The sequence below is a fragment of the Buteo buteo genome, chromosome 13, assembly GCF_964188355.1.
Source record: "Buteo buteo chromosome 13, bButBut1.hap1.1, whole genome shotgun sequence".
NCBI classification, from domain to species: Eukaryota; Metazoa; Chordata; class Aves; order Accipitriformes; family Accipitridae; genus Buteo; species Buteo buteo.
In genome coordinates this window covers 28,860,349-28,879,462 of record NC_134183.1, presented here as the reverse complement: position 1 = coordinate 28,879,462, position 19,114 = coordinate 28,860,349, and the positions used below count along the sequence as shown (strand labels likewise).

The 19,114-nt window shown below is 46.7% G+C and overlaps 1 protein-coding gene across 7 annotated transcripts in view; it reads right to left on the bottom strand.

The window, feature by feature from the left end:
* The window catches only part of MAPK6 (mitogen-activated protein kinase 6), a 32,139-nt gene extending 13,247 nt beyond the window's left edge, over window positions 1-18,892 (bottom strand). Inside the window, exons 1-2 of one of the 7 annotated variants that reach the window (XM_075045274.1) lie at window positions 18,158-18,379; window positions 7,129-7,237 (exon numbers count right to left, since the gene is read on the bottom strand). The gene's annotated coding sequence lies outside the window, so the exon portion shown is untranslated. Of the gene's footprint in view, window positions 1-569; window positions 588-1,573; window positions 1,694-2,026; window positions 2,165-5,982; window positions 6,002-7,128; window positions 7,238-18,157; window positions 18,396-18,875 lie in introns of those variants that run through there. The other 6 variants (XM_075045279.1, XM_075045276.1, XM_075045275.1 and 3 more) reach the window with 6 other exon arrangements.
* Window positions 18,893-19,114: the final 222 nt, after the last annotated feature.

The following is a 19,114-nucleotide window of genomic DNA, read 5'->3' as shown; positions in this document are numbered from 1 at the left end:
ACAACATCACACATGACCAGCTTCATGCATTATGCAAGGAGCCCCTTCAATTCGTGCTCAACTTCTGCACGTGGATTTATCACAGTTTTCAGGAAACAGGATGTACGCTAAAACACAGTTAAGTATGAGACATTTACTTTTTCAGAAATACAAATAAGACAGAAAGACACCAGTTAATTTGATTATGCAGACCACATAATGATCAAATCATTACTCACAAGAGAAAGACCAAGAGTGACTAATGACATATTATACAACCTGCTAAGTACTACCCCTTTGACTATAAAAATACAGGGCACAGAAGTATTTTTTTTTAGATCAGCCACGTTGCAGTCAGTAGGCAGAGTGAGTCATCGTCCAACTCACGAAACTGCCGCTCTTCTAAAGCCTCCTACTTGCTCCCCACACTGTTTAGGGAACTCTGTGCTGGCAGTCAGCAAATGTTACTATTAGTTTATAAATCTTCTGAAGGATCTGTAAAAGCACACAAAAATCCGCTGCGTTTTTCTGTATCATAAATAAAAATGGTTCGGTCGGTCCTCCCTTTGGATAAGTCAATGAAAACTCACCACTGAAGAAGCCTATCATCAGCTAACCACAGCCTTCTGCACCTCGGCAGATCTGCTACCGTCTGCTGTTCCACTGAACAGTTAACCAGTCAAGAGTGACTTAAAGATAACAACTGCACAAGCAAGGACTGAGCCTGAGCGAGAGATTGAAATGAAAGTTCCCATTTTAGCTTTACAGCACACATTTTTCTGAACCCGATTACCAGACTAAAACCTGCCTCTATTTTAAGCCACGACTTTCCGGAATTTGTAACTTGTTTATAAACACATCATGCTATCAAACGTTATTTTTATGCACACACACATACATATATATATTTATATATATATATTAAAAAAAGGTGCTTGTTGGCAACAGCGGTTTTATCGACGTTTGTACTGGCCATAGGACAACATGCCAAACAACATCACCGTTTCTTTCTCCACAACACAATTAACTTAGCCATTGTCAAGCTGATCCAAAATGGCACTGAATTAGCCAGAGAAAGAGATGCTCATCGTACAGAAGCCAAGCGTGCGCATCCTGCCTGCCTAGCCAAGGGTACCTGTTCTTCCAAGTCCTGAAACTCGACGGCCTCTCTTCAAGCTACGTTCATCGGGCGTTTCGAGCTACTTCGCAAAGTACTAAGTCGCTTTTCCCACAAAAGATGTTACAGGGCAGCCTGCGGGCGCCCTGGCAGCAGGGGCGAGCGGTACCTGTCCCCACGTCTCCCGGCACGGCACCTGGAGCGCGGCGCCGAATCCCCCGCGGGCAGCCGCCGGCGAGGCCCCGCCGGCACCGAATTCGGCAGCAAAACTTCCGCTGACTTCGGGGAGGCCGGGCTCCCCCGCCACCCCCACCCGCCGCGCCGGCCGGCAGCCGCCAGCCCGGAGCCCTCCCGGCAGAGAACATCCTTCCTTCCTCCCGCCGCCCCTCCGGCAGCCGGGCCGGCCCGCGGCCGCGCCGCACCGCGGCCCCCGGCCCCGTCGCCCCGCGGGGCCGCCGCAGCGCGGAGGAGCCCTACCTTCAAACGCCCTTCAGGGCGCCGCCGCCACCGCCACCGCCGCCCCCGGCCCCGCTCCGGCGGGAGGCGACCCGCAGGGCCCGGCGCGGCGCCGCCCGGGCCGCAGCCGTTGAGCGGCTGGCAGCGCCCCCCTCGCGGCGCCGCGCGGCCGCCGCCGCCCCCGCCCGCCCCGTCAGCGCCCGCTCGCCCCCCTCAGCCCCAGGGCCGCCGCCGTCCTCGGGCCGCAGCCGCCGCAGTGCGGAGGGGCCGGGCCCCGGCGGAGAGGGGCGGCGGGGAGCGGAGCGCAGCGGGCCGGGCCGGGGGGCGCCGCCGCCGTCCGGCGGGAGGGAACAAAGCGCCTTTGTGCGGCGGGGCCGGGGCCGCGCGTGCGGCGGCCCGAGACCCCCCCCCTCCACTTTTCCTCCCTCCCCGCCCCCCCCCCAGCGCCTCGCCGGCCGCCCACGCCGCACTCACGGGCCTTCCCAGGCTCATCGGGGGCTGCGCTGCTCACACGGCCGGGCCCCGCGGCCCCGCCACCGGCTCCCGCCCGGCGCCCGCCCGCCTCGCCGCAGTTGCCGCTGCCGCAGCCGCCGCCATGTAACCCGGCGCGGAGGGCAGGGAGGGGCGGGGCCGCCGCCGGCTCCGCCTTCGAGGGGGCGGGGCGCGGCGGGGCCCGGGCGGGGCGGGGCCGGGGGCGGCCCTCAGGGAAGGAAGGCGGGAAGGAGGGAAGGAGGGAAGGAGGGGGGGTGGAAGGGTCGCCGGCCGCGCTCGGGCGAGCGCCGGCCGGGTCTCCGTGCGGGAGGCTCGGGCGAGCGCCGGCCGGGTCTCCGTGCGGGAGGCTCGGGCGAGCGCCGGCCGGGTCTCCGTGCGGGAGGCACGGCCGCCCCCGCCGGCGTGCCGCGCCCTCGAGTCCGGAGGAGCATGCGGGCCCCTTTCCCCCGGCAGGGTTGGGCCGGGGGTCCGCGGCGGGACACCCTCGGCGCGCCATCACCTCACAGCCCAGCCTGTCTTCATGGGACGTGGCGGCTCCCAGTAGCCCCTATGTGCGGTTAGCCGGAGTAATCTAGCAGAGTCTCAAAAGTCCAGCTGAGTCAAACACCTCAAAGAAAGGGCTTGGTGGAGCTGCGTGCCACCGCAGCGAGCACACACGAGAGGCCTACAGGCGCTAATGGTGGCTCTCTAGTGCTGCGTTAACACTCACAGCTTCAATTAGGATTGCTGCTTCCTCCTCCTGTTTGTTTGATCTCCACTGCCTCCTGACAGATTCCCTGGAGTCAGGCTTCTGCTTTTGAAACCTGCGTTCGGCCCGGGCCCTAGGGCTCGGTTTCTTCAGCATTTCCCTTGGCTACAACACAGCACGCCAAAAGAAACCCCAGGGGCGGAGAAGGGAGCAGGAATGCGGGTTTTCCACAGCTGGGGGGATGGATGCGGGGAGGAGAGCCGGGCTATGCCTCCGTGCCCAGGTCACAGGCCCTGCAACGGCTGCGGGGAAGAAGGGGAGAAGAGGAATGGGGCACGGAGGCCCAGCATCGGTCGCCACTGGGCAAGCACTGCTGCTGCTGCGGGTGCCGGCGTGTGGGAGTCCGAGCGACGGCAGGCGGGGAAGTGGTTGCGTGGGCCCGGTTCAACCCTCCTGGCTTTAAACATCCCTTGTGGTAGAGAAACAAAAACACGGTTGGAAGGCAGCAGGCGGGGAGTGATGGAGGCAGGCTCTCCTTCTCCAAAGGTGACATCTGGGCGCAGATGTTCTGCAGTCTTAGTGTCACGGGGGACCTGCATGTTCTCCCCACGAGCATCTACAAACTACTTGCCATTGCTGTCACCTCTGCAGATGTCAGAAAGGATTTCTCTCTTGCTATTGTACCTCCCTTAACGGACATAGGCAGGGACAGTAAAAGTCTGCTTTTCCCTGAAAATCACGACTAATACAACAAAATAAAGCAAAAGAATTAAAACTTTAAATCTTTTCCCCATGAGACTTTTATACAGCAGTCTTAGTGGGGAGAGAGAGGCATGAAAACACCAGGCCTGTAGGTATCAGAAGAGCCTTACGTTTCCACTAACACGGTTTCAGTACAACTCTCAAGACAGGGTGTGGTTTCCCTAGGTCCCTCACATGCCTTTTCAGTGTAGGATGACTCAAAAGAAGATAAAACAATTAATACTCACTGGTTAAACAGAGATTATTTACAGTTAGTATTAGGATAGAAGTCACTGACATTGCATAGGGCTCTACAGCTTGCTCTGCTGCCATCTGGACAGAAGGATCCAATTGACCCTTGCACTCTTAAATCACATAACTTTATTTTTTTAATAAATGACTCATACATCAACATCCAAGGAGCTCCCTACCCAGCTTCTCTGAAGCTATTTAAATAGCTTTTATAGCTTTTAAAACCCCTTCAATTATGAAGCCAAGCATTAACTGTCTTAATTTAGTCAGATGCGTTGCTAACTCTGACATTGCCCCCACTAGCAAGAGAGGTGACTTGGGCATTTGGTAATACAGCACTGTACTAACAGCACACGTACAGGAGTCAGTAACTAAACTGGCATTTTACATCACAATATTTGCTAATTTATCAGCAGCTAACCATGCTGCCAACAGTGGAGAAAAGTCAGAAACAAAGTTGCAGTTCTTCTGCCCACCCAGCAAAAGAGAGTTGGAAGATTACAGCACTGACTGCTCCAGACGGCCTGTATTTAAATACAGCCTATAAAAAAAAACTGCAGGAGTGCATATTTGGAAGAGGTGATGTTAGGACGGCAACCAGAGCCAAGCCACAGAGGAGTATTTACTTGCATTAAAGGAAGAGATTCGGGACTTAAAAAAGGCAGGAGCAGCAGTGGTTGTATGTCTAAATCCAGAGCTATTTAGTTAATTAAAGAATCCTTTCACCCATACAAAGTATTTTCATTATGAGGGACAAAAGAGCAAGCTGATCCTGGGGTACTGCAGTAAGAAAAAATTTATATTACAGCCTTGCAACAGCACCTGGGGAGCCTATCATCATACTGTGTCCATTGGGACTATTTGCCAATACCCACATTGCCATTTCAGTCAGGTGGAGAAGTTGCACATCCATGGGGTTTGCTCTGCAGCAGCCCAGACAGTTTGAAAAGTAGTTTACCAAACACAGAGCATACTTGCAGCAAGTGGCAAGCTTCCTTGCCTGGGTAGCACACGCTCACTCATAAATCTCTCATAGTCCAGAAGTACCACCATTTTTCTGCGTTCCTAATTAATAAATCAGGAGCTACTCCCCACCCCGCCCTGCACCCAAATTCTTTTCTGCCTAAGAGCATAGTCTGTGGTAGGATCTAGTGAATGAGATCCTTCAATCTAGAAGAAAAACACGCAACAAGGAAAAGCATGGTGCGGGAATGTTACTTGTCTTCAGCCTCACTATTTATAGAATTACAATGCATGTGAGAGAGAGTTGCTCAGAATTTAATTGTGTGTCACATGGCAATTTATAGCTATCTAATCCTGCAAATTGCTAATCTGTTCTCAGATTTTTAATATCCTATTGATTAGGCTATAAATTACTGTGTCAAATTGTTTCCCTATTCCCCACAAGAATGCAAATACATAGCATGTAGGTGATATGCTATATGATACGAACCCATTCTAAAACATCTGCAGATATTAACTGTCAGTAAAATGCAGAGTAAGAAAAGAACCGGACTTCAAAGGTCATAAAGCTCAGCAATTAAAAAATAATTAGAACTGAAGCAATGATTCATTTATTATATCCAAGTTCAAAAAGATCAAACAGTAAATTCCATCTTTCGGTCCTGTATGTGAATCATTACTTGTGGCGTAAAAGTGAATGAAGTATTTTTAAGTGTCCACACCCATTATGATTGGCAAGGGAAGAAAGATTTGGAGACGATTTGAAAAGGTTGCCCAAGGTGACTTGGCAGCTCCAGGCTTTTGTTTCAGTTTCACTGCTTCACTGGGGTTTTCTGTGGGAAATCTTTGTTTTCTGGCTTTATGCAGCTCGCTCTAATGATTCCAGGTATTTTCAGAAGAGGCTCAACCTAAGTGTGTACCTCACATCAAGCAGCCTACACCCCCAGTGAAGATTAAAGTGTTGAAGGTGATACCTGTTTTTTGGCCTGTCCTGCAGCATCAGTCCCCTGGGCAGTCAAATTTGATAAGACACACAGGGGAAGACTGACAGCAGAGAGTACCCGGGGCGCCTGCCGGACTGCTCCTGCTCGACTTACATGTCCTCCTAGAGGAAGGGAAATGTGTCCTAGGATACATATTTAAGGACTGATTGTGCTTCTTACCAGAGTCTAGGATTCATTTTGCATGGGGATAGGGACGAGTTTAGAGACAAAATCCAACATATGAAAAGGAGATGGGGAGAGATTCAGGGAACACACAATTTCTGCTGCCTCCTTGGCCAGTTCCTGCTTACCTGTGTTCTGCAGGGTGATCTGGGCCCTGAAGTATGATTTGGTTTTCCTGGCACAGCTCCCAAGAGTTTTTAATAGTCTGTTCTGATCTCCTTTAACTGCTGCCTTCTCCAGTTAGCCTAGTTCTCTGCAGGTGTTAAGCAAAGCCTTTACAAATCACTTGCTCTTCCAGCTTACAGTTTCATAGTGCTGACGTTCAGCACGAATAGTCCAGATAAATTTGAGTTTCACTGACAACCCAACAACTCAGGTAGCTTCACTTCTTGTGCAGCTCCATTTCCTGGAAAAGGTCAGACTATACCTTTCCATACTGGACGTAGGGTTTTTTTTATTTGTTCTTTTAAACACAAACACATTTTCCTAACGAATGCTGTCTGGGTTTGCAGACTTTAAAGTCTTCCCAATAAATCTTAAAGTATACTTCGTGCCAGCATTATTAGAAGGTAACCACACAGAAGTTGCCCTCTTAAAAACTTTTAACAATTTTTTGCATCAAAATCCCTTTTTAGTTAAAGTCTACTTGGCGGTAGCCAAAGCTACCTGGGCACAGGCAGCATGGTATCACCTCATTTCACTCACTTGTGGAACTGACTTTGCTAGAGCAAGCTTTGTACCGGCTATGTTCTGATCAGGAAAGAAGCTATGGAAATATTAGGGGACTTAGAAGAAAGGAAAAAGGCAAACCCTAAGATCTTCATCCCTGTGTGAAACAATAGAAAGACCGGAAAAGCACAGGCCATTAACAGAGACCAATTCAAGCCAAAGGCAGCAAAGTACAAAGGGCAAATGAAGGTGGAAAAAGACAGTCACAGAAGATCTTCAACTTTGAGGTTAGAAATAAATGGGTTCTGTGACATACTTTGGAAATTCTTTGAATCTGCAGGAAAAAAAGTCATTAAACACTTAAAACAGAACAAGTCATTCTTCCCCCTTGGTAGATCACCAGCAATCTAGGACACTTCGGTACAGCTAGCTGCATGCAGGCTCCCCGCTTAATATCACACACTTTTATTAAGTCAGGCAATTCCATTGCCTACTTTTTCTATGTCTTAACCAAGACTTAGCACAGGGGACAAAGCAGCTGCCTAAAGCAGGAGTTGGCAAAGCCATGGCAATACTGGAAGAAGAGGAAAGCTTAGAAAACTTGCCTTGTAGCTGGGTCATCGTTGAAAGCGTCAGCCCTCTGTGTGAAATACACTTGCAGGGTTGGAGCTCTCCCAGATTTCGCAGCTTTTCATTAATTCCTCATTAGTTGACCTTGCAGAGAGGTAGCTATCAGTATTTCATGGACAGAATAGCAAACATGTAGAAAAATTTACCAAGGCAGGCAATTGAGGCAGTATGTGTTAGGTTTAGTAGCCTTTTAAAGGATAACTAGTACCAACATTTTCACACTCGGGTGCTCTAGGTGACCCAAGTTGCTTCTAACTTCCAAGCGCGGGACACAGGACGTGTGATGGAGCTAGGCTGTAGATCCAGTCAGTGGATGAATCTACAGCTGAAAAATGTTCTACAGAGAGGAACAGGGCTGTTGTGACACGGCAAAGCGTAGGATGAAGTGGAAACAAGAAGCACCAAATGTTTTTTTCCCAGCACTTCAGGTACAAGAGAATTCTGTGTGTGACAGTTCTCCCCCGTTCAGACCTGCAGGAAGGCACCACTTTCATCCCCACCTCCAAAACCTCAAGTGAAGTAGTTAGGAGAACACATCTGCCCACTGAAGTGGCACCAGAGCAATTGTCTAAGGCATCTCTGCGCGCTGCAGTGCTGCTAGAGTTGTAAGGCAGCGTATTACTGTACAGATATTATTTAAATATCTGTAATCCCTTGAGTACTCCAATGTGGGGAGATGCCCTGGAAGCAGGGTGGGGTGCTGTCAGCAAAAAATGCATTTGGTTTTGGATTCCTACTGGAAAATACGTCAGCTCTTAAGCAGAAGTTATGAAGGCCTGATGATGGATTTATGTAGAACAATTATATGTTTTTGTAGAACTATTGCATTTAATTGCAGAACTATACATATTGCTATGTAGAACTGTTCTTATTCATTCCTATAGAGCAGTAAACCTTCCTACATGCAGCATTTTGATTGCTATTGCATTATAGAGATAAAGCCTCTGCTGTGCAATTGTAAACACAGCTGGTGCTGCAGAGCTTGTCATTTACAGAGAAAAAAAAATATTGGACTAACATTCGCTAACATTTTCACCAACACCAGAATCCTCTTGAAATACGTTTACAGGGGGCAAAGCTCAATACAAATACATGGGCATCAGCTAATACACTGGTTTAACAGCCTGAGGCTACATAGCTTTTACATATCAAATAGCAACAAATGTTATCTACAAGCTTACAAGGGGAGGAGGAAGGTGCAGTGAGTTGAGGCATCTCAAACACTTTCAAATATTATTTTGCAATAAACTACATACAAATGGCATGGCCAGAAGCAAATCTGTCAGCCATCAAGAAGATGATCTGTTGCTGCCACGAGAAACTTGGGGCTTGGAAAAGCAGTACTAATTGGTCGTAGTGGAAGAGTCTCAGACCTCTGCTGCTACTTAGACTTGTACCCTGCAGAGCCCTTCATGAGCGGGACACGGACTCCAATCCCGGCTAGGCCACCTGCGGCTCTGTGGTACTTCTCACGGTGGTGTGTGAAAACAGGATGAAACAAGCTGGACTGGGAGACACGTTAAGAAATCGTGTCTTTGTGACTGCTCAGGCAAAGGCCATCACATCCATTCACTTTGCCCTACACACAGTGGTCTCCAACATGCCCAAAGCTCATGGATGCAGCTGTTTCACAAGCAAGCAGCATATTGGATGGCTAAAGATAAAGAGGCAAGAAGCACGGTGCCAGCAGGGTCGAGGCAGGCCAGTGGGAAGCCGATGTGAATGCTGTTGCTTAGGCTGCCTTTTGTCTGTGGCCAATGCACTTTTTCAGGATTCCCAAAATAGCACTTATCATAAACAGCAGATTGACTGGGAAGCACGCTGCTGCGCTTAATGCCTCCTACTGTCCCTGCCAGACTCCTACCTCAGTCAGTCTCTTGAAGCTAAAGAGATGGAAAACCTAAGAAATATTGAAAAGTAGAAACTTTTAATAGAACACCTACCATCAAATTATATGGCAAATACTCAGCATTGCAAAAGTTACCTTGAGTCACTTTTGTTGTATCTTCAGACATCAACCCCCCAAGTTTTTATTTTGCTAACAAATAAATTTTGGAACCACCTCCTCTCCCTTAACACTCTGTAACTTTTTCTCAGCGCATGTTGCACCATCTATTTCTAAAGATTTCCACTACAAATACATGGGACTATTCAATTCCCCATATTCCCCAACCCCATTATACCTTAGCTGTCATTAAGATTTTATAGGACGTTTCAGGTTTTCTCAATGGTTTTGAGACACTTGCTGGGAGGGAATACATTTCCAAACTATTAGTTTTCTCATGAAAACTGGGGTTTGCCTGTGTGCCAGAATCAGCAGACATTTTATAAATAGCTTTGGACAGATGACAGGAAATGATGCAAGATCTCAGGCCACTCCACAGAGGGCAACTGTCTGAAGTGCTCAGGAAAGAGGGACTTGCACCACTGACTACTACACAGGGGAAAAAAAAATAATGCACAGAAGCATCATTTACTACAGAGGGTATCAGGCTTATGAAACACAAGACCTCTATCTTATTACAGCTCAAGCAAAAAGTCTATTTGTTCGCAACTACACTACAATGAAAACCAGGAAAATTAGATTTTCCTTTGAAGAGGAAAAAATGACCAGAATTGTCTAAACTCACTTCGTCTTTTACTCTCAAGGAGGAGCTTTCCCCTCCTAACATGCTGTAAATGCCAACACACGCATTGGAGATTCTCCAGACTCCGCCTGGTGCCAAATACTGGGATCATCTTCTTACCCTGGCATTTCCCATCAGCTTCAGCAAAGGCTCTTCCAACTCAAACTGCTTTAAATGGGCTCCAATAATAGCTACTTAGAGGTTAATCTGTGTCTATTCATCTGATCCCAAGAACTATCTGTTCCTCTTTGCAATAGTAATACAGAATGGAGCATCAATTCACTGTCTCATTTTGTTTCTATTGGCTTCCATGAAGATAAAGCACAATAATTTAACCCCAAATAAATGATTTATTTGGAATAGGGGCAAACCCTCAGCATTCTTAAGTACATGGCAGAACTCTCAACAGGTTTAACTTCAATGCAGTGACTCCAGCCTTCTCCTCCACTACCAAGTTGGCTCCTCTTCCTAACAGCAGCAAGCACCTCTCAGCCCACTCCTTACCACACTTCCACACCACTGATAACTGAACAGCACGCTATACATGGAAGACTACAAGTATTAGTGAGAAATAGATAGTGTACCTCCCCAGCAGATGTGGTTTTTGAGTCATTCAGTCCGGAGAGTGATGCATTTAAGTCCTCTACGTTCCCGCGTTGCAGTTAAGCATTGTGCGGGGCCAGAAGAGCTGGCCTCGAAGCAGCCACAGACTGGTCTCCTTTCTGCACTGGGCCCTAGAAGTGGGTGACCGTGTAAGCACACAACTCGTCTGCACGAGGGCATTGGCATAACCACCTACAGCACTGTCTCCCACAGACCCAGCATCGGGGAGCCTGAGACTTCTGCTGAGATTTTACTTTGACAGAGAATTGCATATTTGATCCCTCTTGTGACCATACCTCAGAGGCATCCTGCTTTCAGGGGTGGATGGTCTCGCCCCATCATTTGTAAGTTATCTGTTCCCATGACAGACAGAAGAGCCTAGAAGCACTCCTACCTATGAAAGGAGTAAATAATACATGACACATTTTTTGAGCTTTTGTACTGAGTAACTGCTTTCACCCATGGTCTACATTTCTGTAAGTCTAAAGAAGAACTTGATTTTTTTTTTTTTCCATTAAAGACATTAAATCCGACTGAATCTTTGTTACTTTGGAAATGTAAGATTTGTTACCTCTATTAGAGGTACAACAGTGCTGAAACTGGGCCATCCCAAACTTTCTCAGTTAAAGGCTGTGCAAACAGAAATGGAATACATCAGTCCACATATACATTGCAGGATGTAAAGCAAATCCACTTGTTAGTGGGTGTTCACGTACTGCGTGTGTGCAGGAGAGAAGGGTACAAGAGCAGGTGGACAAGGCTGTCCACCTTTGTTCAGTGAGAGCTCCAATGCATGAGATCCAACTGTCCTTAATGACCACAAGCATAAAAAACCCTAAGATTGTAAACCCAGACTTCATTCTTTTCTGCACTTGGAAAGAGATCTTGTATATCTTTTTTGCTTCTTGACCTACGAGGAAATGTGTCTCACATGCCTACTTACTGCACCACTGGATAGCCTCCTCCACAGAGACACGCTCTTCTTGTACAGGGCTCATGCAGACTGCTTCTCAGAAATACCTCTGTAGGATACCCTGGTGCGGAGGAATCACTGAGAAGCAGTCCTAAAACCAGAAAGTTATCTCATATAGGTAAACATTTCACTGTATAGTTATGCCCAGAGGTTCTTTCATGATCTGAATAGGGAGATTTACTTTGCAAGTGAGCTGGAATTAAGAAAGATAAAGAGGTAGAGAACCCTTCTGCTTTTTAGTGCATCAGCATTCTCTTATCTCCAGCATATCTCTAAACAGTTTTCAATTGCATTCAGTCAAAAACTGTTAAATAAAAACTTAAGAGATACCACATACATCTAAAGCTATATTTTGTGACAGGGGAAAGGTATTCCTCCCTCATTCTTTGTGTTTTATGAAACACTGGGGAACCATTTAAGCCTCAGTTAAAATAAAATCAATTCCTGATAAACGTATTTTAGTAAACAAAAAAAGTTGCTAACCATTATCTCAAATTTCTTCTTATTGTTTAATCTGGACACTCCCAAAACAAAAGCAATCAAGATGATTCAAAGAAGAGGAGTTTCAACCTTTGGACCAGCTCTAATTGCAATACTTAGTTCTCATGATTGCTGCAATTCAACAGACTCCAACACTATCATAGCATTTACGTATGCTGTGCGACTTACGCCAGCATTGCCCTGGATGACAGCAAGAGCTTCCACGTGGTTCCTATCTGTGATCTGACGTCCTCAGTGGCTGACAGCACCACAAACCAGCTGAAAGGCCTTCTTCTGTTTCCTTGCATCCATTATCACAGCAGTTAGGTGCACAAATCCATTCACTCATGTTCAGTAGTGGGAGACTTTGTGACAAGGTCAGGCTGTGCAGTGGGATATCTCACTGGGCCACCCAAAGCAATGAAGAATGAGGCTTCAGCCACCAGACACAGTGGGCAAACTCTTCCTGGTAGCCTGTGTCTTGAAATGGTGGCCCAGAGGGCTAAGACTGCAGCTCACAAACCCCTCAGCTTTTCCTTGCTGTTAACTTTTCCAGGACAGACAGCCTCTCTAGCTACAGACTGTCTTGGAAAAGGTATATCCCAGAAATCAAAGATGGACACAAGTCTTAGCCCTTCCTTTCAGAGTCGAACCATCCTGCCGGGGCTGGACTAGGAGTCTCATTACCACTGCCCAAACCATCCTGCTCCAAGGGCAACTCCAAGGAGGACTTAACACTCTCAAGCCTGTCTGTCAGAGGCACTTCACGAAGACTTCAGAAGACAGTGCAATATTCATCAAAAAAAGGTGGTAGTTTTCCCCTCAGCCCAGCAAAGGTTTCGAGATGTCAGCTGCTTATTTTTTCCTGACAGACTACCCAAGCTGGTATTTCCGCAGCTGCATGGACTATCTAAATACTTCCTAGAAGTACAGAGTAAACTGAGATTATTATGGTTTGTGATAATATCCCTGTTTAAATAATTAAGGCAATTCATTTGCTTGTAGTAAAAATGATTCAAGGACTACATGTACAATTTGTGATCAAAGTACTACCCTGTACTGCATGTTTATCATCCTAGGTCCAATGATATTTGTTAGTAAACAATACAAATGTAATCATTGCTAGGTGATGGTAAATCAGTCGCAAGGCTTGAATAGGCTGTTGTCAAGTAGAACTTCAACCAAGAACCTGCGGTAACTGCCGAAATCAAGTGAAACAGCAGGGTAGTAATGGAAACTTTTGAACCTTTTCGCCCAGAGGAACAAGAAGATTTATCTTCCTGATTGCTCTAATGTTTCAGATAGCAGGAGAACATGGGAATATGGGCCTTAATGTCAGCTAGTAAACTTCTCTGACCTTTGCAGGGAACTCCATGTGACATGACAATCACAGTAATCAGAACAAGCTCTATCTGCTCTGATACAGCTTTACTGCATGAGCAGATACTCCTTTTTCTCCTCACAAGTGCTCAGTGCTCCGCTTCATTCATTGTACAAGACATGTACCTCATGTGCTCACCTGATTACCAGTAATTGGATACCAAGGAAAAATAAAATCAGTGTACTGCCCTATGTTTTATTCAGCACATATAGCCCCAGTCTGAGGACAGAACCGCCAGGGTTTAAGGGCTCTGCAAATACCCTTTAAATTAATTTCTACAGTCTGCAAGAATGTCAGGGTATTATCATTTCCACTTTCCTGAGCTGAGTCACAAAGATCAAGGTCACAGTAGCCCTTAACAGCAGATGCACAATTTAAGATTGCTAGAACTGAATTTTGCAAGGGATTGGTACTTTATTCCACTGTTCAACTTTTCAACCCACTTTTCAAAGTGATTGGTGCTTCTTGCACCAAGTGCAGATTCCCAAAGCTCTGAATTCTCAGCTTTTGCAAGTTATTCTAGGCTTTGTCCAGGCAGTTCTGATTTTCCCCAGCACCAGAAGCCCCCGAGTAGCTGTGTTTGTACACCTCGAGTAGCTGTGTTTGCACATCCTCCACGCCAGCCTCTCCACTCCCTCTCAGCTGCTCATCTAGTTTTTCCAAGTCTCCTCCCATTTCCCAGTTTCTATTTTCTTTTCTCTTTTCCAGTTCAACTCTCATTTTTACAAGCTTTTTCTCCCAACCTACTCCTTAAAAATTTCCTACCTATTCGGTCCTTGTTTCTTTGGCACATGAGTCAGGTAGCTACCTCCAGCTTCTTAACTGGAGCCAACAGGAGCCACTAAAAGCAGTGTATGGGAGGAACAGCCCACTTCTATTCAGTTAAGGTGCCCAAACCCAACACAGCCTGCAGCAGCCCGTGGATGCAGTCACAGGAAAATTTCTGTTCAGAAGTGACTGGGCTGGAGCACACCCAGGACTGACAGACAGTGTTGGAATTTATCTGCTACCACATCTATCCAGTCTGCAAAACATGAGGTCTCCAGTTCACAGACATCAAGAGATTTTCCACAAAGATAAAATGCGCATCTTTGATTCTGGATTTCTAGAGTGTCCTCCTCTTCTGGAACAGGCAAGAGCCTTTTAAAAACTTTTTTTTGTTTGCCTGTTTTTAAGTAGGGCAGAATCAATGCTCTCCTCCACCCTAGTTCTTGCAGAATGACAAAATATTTGAGCTAAACGTTCCAGTAAATTTCAGATTTGGAAATATACCTGGCACAAAAATGTTTCCATCCAAAGAATTAGCCATCAGCAGTGTCATGGTCTGTCGAAACCGAGGCAAGCACTGACATCAAGGCGATCCCAACACGAGAGCTTCCCAGCCTTGCCCGAGCCACCAAGGGGCTGCAAGTGCCACGTTCTGCTTTGCTATGCTACTGCTCCCTGCACGTACAGCCTCTCTCCATCACTGCTCCTCTGCCTGGGCAAGGGAACAGGCACATTCAGAGCTTCTCCCCCAGCAGAAGGGACCTAGAAAGCTAATGTGGACTGCATCACCTCTCCAGGCAGCCTTCTCCTGACATCCCTGGGGCTGGAAAGCTGCTAGCTGTTGGGGAAGCTGGTAGTAAAAGGGTCTTCTTACACAGGAACGCATTAGGGAGAAAAAAAAGTAGACCAGAGAGTTTCTGAGAAAGAGATGTCCCTGTCAGTGTCCTCCCTGTGGGTCAGTGAGAGGTTGCTGGGGGCGCCCAGGAAGCCCCCCAGGGGCACTCGCTGCTGGGATGCGGAGAGCCCTATTCAAGCTTCTCTTCCCCTTTGTAAAGGTATCTTGGGAAAAGGCTCTCAGCAGTGGAAAGCAGGAGGCCGTTTCCTGTAGCAAAATATCCCCGTCTCCAGGACAAAGTTTCTTCCTATTATTTTGATCTGACGTGCAGTCACACAGTCACTCTCCTACCACCCAAACCCTGCTGCTTCCCCTGCATTCTGGGCGCAGACCCTGCACCCCCAACACTGCAGCTGCCCTTACGGGGCTGTGGGGCAGCCAGTGTCAGGGCGGGCAGGAGACCTGGGGTTACAGGGAGACACCCCAGGAATTAGGGGAATGCAACGGTGAGGAAGGTGAGGAGATAAGTGTTTAAATAATCTCCATCATCAGCTTCTCCATAATCTCACTTTTTGGCTGGCTGGAGGGACAGACAGAATCCACACGTAACTGTGCGCAGGGGATGGGGACAACAGCAACATTAGCCTGACTTTCTGATGGTTACAGAGGCTGTAATTTCTTTTTATTTCTGCCGTATCCTATGTGAAGAGCATTTCAAGACCTGCCCCACCCCCCAGATCCTATGATGAAAAGCTGTCTCACAAAGCTGTTTTCCAACACGTCAAATTCAAGTTTTGTGGCTCTGTTTGACAGTTTTACGAAGACAGCATTAGCTCCTGACTGAGCATAAGCAACCAGGTCACTGAACACCAGGACTGCATGACTCGGTGCCCCGATGCCTTGCCTGGGTTAGATGTGCTTCTTGAAGCCCCCATCTGCCTGCAGCCTCAGCAGAGTCTGTCCCACCGCTCCATCGTCCAGCGGCAGGCACAGCTCAGCTCCCAGGACCTTTACCAAGCTATGGTCATGAGCAGGAGACCCAAACGAGAGACAGCTCCGTCCCACTGCTCCCGCTCGCATGGACTAATGCCGCAGCGCATCAGGGAGCCCACCCGCTCCCACGCCGCCGATGCCGGTGGAACCTCTCCTGGGCTGGCCCCACGCCGGCCGCTGGGCACCCACCGCTGCGGGGTGGCCGTCTCACCTGCAGCAGGTACACAAACTGCCTGGGGTCCTTCAGCATAACGCTGGCAGCTGCGGCGGGCAGGATCTAGGAAATACATGCCCGAATCCGCCCCTGTGCTTTTTAAAACAAATTTTTATTTATGCCGCTGGTGGTGGCAAAAAATAGCCTGAGTCTCCAGTCTACCTTCAGTTATATTTTCCCATGTGCAGAGCTGAAGCTCTGAGGCTCCTCTCCCTCTGCAGAGCAAACACAGCATTTGCAGGAATAACGTTGTGCTTATATAAGCTTCTGAGAATGCCAAGTTGAACGTCTGACAGAGGAAAAACTTCTGGTAAAAACCTATTTTTCGTCTTTTCAAGAGATCTAATCTATCTTCTGTGCATTCCTGACCTTCAGAAAGTATTTTCATCTCACACGTTAAGTATAACAATCCTCTTAACAAGGGAACATTTTGTTAGAGCTTTAAATTGGGTTACGTAAATTATTTGTAGTTCTGACAGCAGGTTTCTCTTCCGTCCACGAGAACAGTTGTTATGAGATTGCTACAAGGTTCATTCGCAATCAGTGCAGATGATCATCTGAAGGGACTGTTTAAAATGAGATTTTATCTGGGGGATATGCTACAAGTTTATCCAGGCTTTTTATAAAAGCAGCATTTTTGCCAAATAATTTGCAATACAGTAACCTGCGTGAGAATTAAAAAATCCCTGATGTGAAAGGTAAATTGAGGAAAAAAAAAAATTCCAACTCCCACAAACATTAGGAGGAACAGAACACAGAGGGGAAAAAAACCCCAACACATATGTATGTATATAGTGGTACTGAGCATGTCTCAATCCATGACCTTACACTTGTTGATTACAGTGGGAATTGCAAACAGTCGGGATTGGGCTCTTTGTTTCCACTAAGTACTTGTTCAGAAAAAAGCAGACTGGAAAAATTATTCAAGAAGTAACAAACAGCACTACTTTTAGCATTACGTCAGAGCAGTCAATGACTTAGAAAAACATTTTGCAGCACCCTCTTTTCACTCTTTCTTCTCCCCAACCCCTAACCAGGCATGGGGTTAGACACTGATTTTGAATGGGAAGAGTTCTCAGGCAGCAGAAGCCTCCCAGCTCCCTTTCTTTCATCACTGGTAGGGCTGATTGGGAAAAAAATTTCTACCAATTTCTTCAGGAGTGGGAAAAGAAGGGCATAATTTATAAATTTGGATTAATTTTTTAGGTTCCCCATTATATTTATGAGCTATTTTAAAAACCCCAACAAAGCAATAAGCCAATATTTTATTCAAAAGGAAAACATTTTCTTTGACTTTAAGTAAAACAAAATTTTAAAATGAAAAATTTCAAATCAAAATGCGGACATTTCATTTTAAAATCTTTGTAAGAGCATTTCAGATTTTTTTCTCCCTAAGTAACAAGAGCAGTGAGTTAAAAGTTTCATCCAATGCTAAGTATGAGCAATTGAGCAAATGCAGTAAACCTGATTTCTACACACTCCTGCTGCCATTAAGTTCTCCACAACCGTGGTCCAGAAACCAACAAACCCAGCCTCCCCTTCTGCAGCATGAAAGTACTCCAAGGAGTGACATTTTCAAGGAGGAAAAACCTGTGGGTTTATAAACCACACACACACACACACATGCACAAACACAAGAACCATGCAAAAGGTGCTCAGCAGAGGAGGACCTTTACCCACAAAACTTAACATCTACTAACATTTCCAAATCTGCCTGGGAATGCTTTAGCTTGGTATTTCCAGTCATATCGAGCTAACTCATGGTGTTTTATCTTTCCTTCATATTTCCTCCCCTTCTTTGCTTGATGCCAAATATTTATTTTCAGCAGTCTATACAGAGTTGTCTCATGATTTTATTAGCAGGCTCTCCTATAACACTGTATCTACAGAGAATGCAGTGCATTAGTACTTCTAGGTACAATGTTAGGTATGCCCCTGAATTATCTAGAGACACTAGCTGATTAATATACAATGATTTTATTTATATAAAAGACAATATATTTTGGTAATTCTCAAAGAGAGAGAGATGTTTTTAAGTGTTAGTTAGAAAAAATGATCTTAATCTTTTATACTTCTTTCTCTCTAAACAAACAGATCTCATAGGAGAATGCACACAGACATTTAACTTACCATTACTGAAGCTATCTTTTGAATTCCTCAGTATCATTAATATTTAAGCAGAAAGAACAGAACAAACAATTATCCTAATGATACCACACCAGAACTAACAAAGTAATTTTTAAAAAGTCATCCAGAAGAAGTGAGAAGGTCGACCAGAAAATGCCAGTCAGGAATAGCTGTGCTCTGATGAGGAGGGGAAGGTTATGTTGCTGTGATATGAGTAGTGCACAGCTGTTACTCTAGTAATAATTCATCATATTAATATTTAAATGAGAGGAGGAGGAGGGCAGGAGATTGTGTGTGACTCAACGGTCCCTCCCTGTCCTTAAGCAGAAAAATAGGCCACCAATACAGAAAGAGCATTAGGAGCTATAGAGTGGGAAGGTTTGTTTTCATTACCTCATGAATAAAAGTGGGCAAACTGGTCCCCGAAGAAGTCTAGAAATTATCCTGGTTTTACTATTGCGAGTTAAATTCAGTTTCCACTCTCAGAAGCAGCCATTACCTAATGAACGGATTGATCCGGCAACCGGTGCTCTAGCTTTGTACGTGGTGTTTCTTGGGTTTCAGTGTATTTCCAGCAAGCTTCTACGCGTCCTGCAAAGAGCCGCCCGCGAGAGCCTCACCTGGCGGTTCCTTGCAGGGAACTGCTGAATCGCTGCTGTGCTTTGCCATTTATCTGCAGACACACTGATAAAAAGCATTTCTTTAATCAGGGCTTGCTTACCTCCAGGCTCGTTCCATTATCTTGACCCATCGGGGTCTCTGGTATGGGCAGGCTCCGGAGACTTGAGGAGGAGCAGGAGTGGCTGCCTGCAGGAGGAGGTGTAGCAAGGAGCAGAGCCTCAGCCCCAGGGAGCCTGGGGGAGCTTCAGGAGGTAGAGCAGCAACACCCAGCAACAGCAGGCTCAGCACAAGGTGGAGGGCTAGAGGAAACAGCTGATGCAGGCAGAACCCAGACAGATG